Here is a 2,863-nt window from a genome sequence, read left to right on the forward strand (position 1 = left end):
AATAACTTTTTTGGAAAGAAAATTTTATCATTTTGTTATAGTCGCTTATATATTTCTTGTTGAACAAAAGACTATAAATATATGTATATACGTCAGTTTTATTTTTCTAATCAATACATAATAAACAAGGTATTTTTTGTAGGGAGGTATAAAACAAGCATATGAACGCGTTGACTCAAGGCGGCCGAGTGTGAAATGTCGAAGGAACATAAGAGGGAAGGTGGTCCATCATACACCAGAATATATCGCTTCCTGACGGTGACACTGCCACCGTGAGAGTGATTCTTCCATTTTCGATTTGGAGTTTTTGGCCTCACATTTATTCATTGTTTAACTTTATAACACGTTTCTTGTCCTCTCTAAGTATTTCTTAATTATATAGTACTGTCAATTTTATGCAAGAGAGAAAAATTAGCATGGTAGAAGACTTAATTATCACGACCGGTCTTTTCTGATTGGATATGAGGATGATAAAAATGTTCATCTTCTATCAAAATAAACAAATATAAATCAATAAAAGAAGCTTGGTCAAGAGTCAAAAGGTACAGTTTAGACGATTAAAGTTTATTTATTTTCATCGAAATGGATAAGTTAACCAGCTGGATTAGGACAAATTAACAACTTCGCATTATTTTTTTACATATTCTTGAAAGCTGACTTTCTTGTTGAGACGTCAAGAAATTGCAAGAATATTCACCGTCATATACTGCTTTGGTCATTTGTAATATCGTAACACGACACTAGTTAGTTTACCTTTGTTGATAATATTTACATAATTACATATCTTTAGATTCCTTTGGTAAAACATAGCTTATATCTGATCACCCTCGAAATTAAAGATGATAGCTTTGAAGTAAATAATATTGTTACACACAATGCCTTAGCCAATTTGGCTATACTGAATAGATAGATTTTTATGCGCTTATTACTTTAAATCAATTAGTAATATGTGTACGTGTTATAGATTATAGGTGCTTCCTAGGGAAATTCGAATTTTCGTTTTCCTTTTCTTGGAGTTTTTTTTTTTTTTTTTGACAAATTCGAATTTTCTTCTGCTATATAATTATTTTGACAAGTTAAAATCTTTAACTAAGATAATGTTATCCCATTCCCAGCATGAGTATTATTTCTTAACACACGAAATATAACCTTTTGAGCAGAATATATATTAATGTGAGTCAAATTCTCAATTAATTTTCGAGATCTAAAACTTTCATATATTACTTTTGTGGTTAATAATTTTGTACATGGTATGATAAGTTGATACTTGAAATCATCACTGACTTACCATACATTTGTTTGGGATCGGAACAAAACAAATCATTGATATTTTCAATCTAATAGACTCGATTGACGACAAAAAAAAACTTGTATATAAGAAATATGCGATACTGTGATTGCATGATAGATTCATGACTCATGAGTAATAAGCAACATGGCCTCCTTGCTCGATATGAATTTCTAAACATATGCGACCCCTAAGAGGATCATTACTCCAGTAAGGGCTGAACGTTTCTCAAAAAACAAAAAAACAAATTTTTAACAAATTATTATTATTTATTAATTTATGTTTCACTGAAAAAATGACACATGTCTTGTTTAGTCTGAAAATTGTTTCTGAAGTGACTGTGAGAAGAAATGTTTCCCTTCTTTTTTCTTTTTCTCTTTTTTTTTATTATATTTTAATAAGAGTATTTGAGAGAGCATCTCTCAGTAACGATGGTCTAAACTACCAGCTATGCGTAAGTTTGCTAATATATATTTACGAAAATAATTTTTAAAAAATCCCTCATCACTTTCAGATGAATTGAAAAAGAAAGACTACACGTCGATAATTTGTTTAACCTAATCTATAATAAAAATATTTTGTGACCATTTCTTGGAAACACGTACATAATCGTAATTTGTCGTAAGACACAGTTTTCTCGGGTCGCCGAATGTGTCCCAATATGCAGTCTATGATCAACATGTCTTTTCAAATACGTACTACAGTACAATCTAACATAGACGATTAGTTAACTTAGTTCGACTGTAAATTTCACAAGGTTTTACAATTTTTCGAATATGATGATTGGTAAAACTTCGGCTGTAAATTTCACAAGGATTATAATTAGTAAAAACCTAACTCTTGTAAATTTAATTAACATAAATCAAGTTAAGATTTTTGCTAAGAATATATAATTTAGGGAAAGAAGACCCTTTAACAAAGAAAAATTATATAATATTAGTATATATTACTAAGAGAAGAATAAACAATTGCGGCCTATAAAAGTTTGAAAAAAGAAAATCTGAGGCTTATTTGATTTGTAAGAACATAAATAAATAGAGCAGATATTTTTGTTTAACAGAAACTGGTTTTTTCCCCCAAAAAAAAAAGAGAAACTGAAAGTGTTTAAACTACGGACGTATCTATCATACGTTAGCAAGAGTCTTTTAGATTCGAACTTCCCCTGTGAGACCTAAAAATGCATAGTTGAGACTACCAAACTTGTTGGAACAGAAACAGAAAAAACACTAATCTAGTATCCTAGCTAGATCTGAGATTAGCGGTTGGTGATCTTTAGTTATCGAAGATATATATAATATGATCCTGATAAAATAAATATCAACTAAAGATTAATACACGTTTAGACTAATATGACGGAACACAAGTACTACACAACAAGGTAACTAAATTAGTTCGCAACTCTTTTTTATCGTTTTCAGAAATAGTCGTACTTTGCTTTTTCTAATACATTGATGATGCATGACTTATAAGCCAAATCCCATGCAAAACGTCTAATCTCCTCCTAATTTTGTTGACAAATATTTATACGAGTGAAACAAAAATGAGACGACGGATTCATGATCTTGCTAAATTTAA

This window comes from Camelina sativa, chromosome 3 (assembly GCF_000633955.1).
Source record: "Camelina sativa cultivar DH55 chromosome 3, Cs, whole genome shotgun sequence".
NCBI lineage: Eukaryota > Viridiplantae > Streptophyta > Magnoliopsida > Brassicales > Brassicaceae > Camelina > Camelina sativa.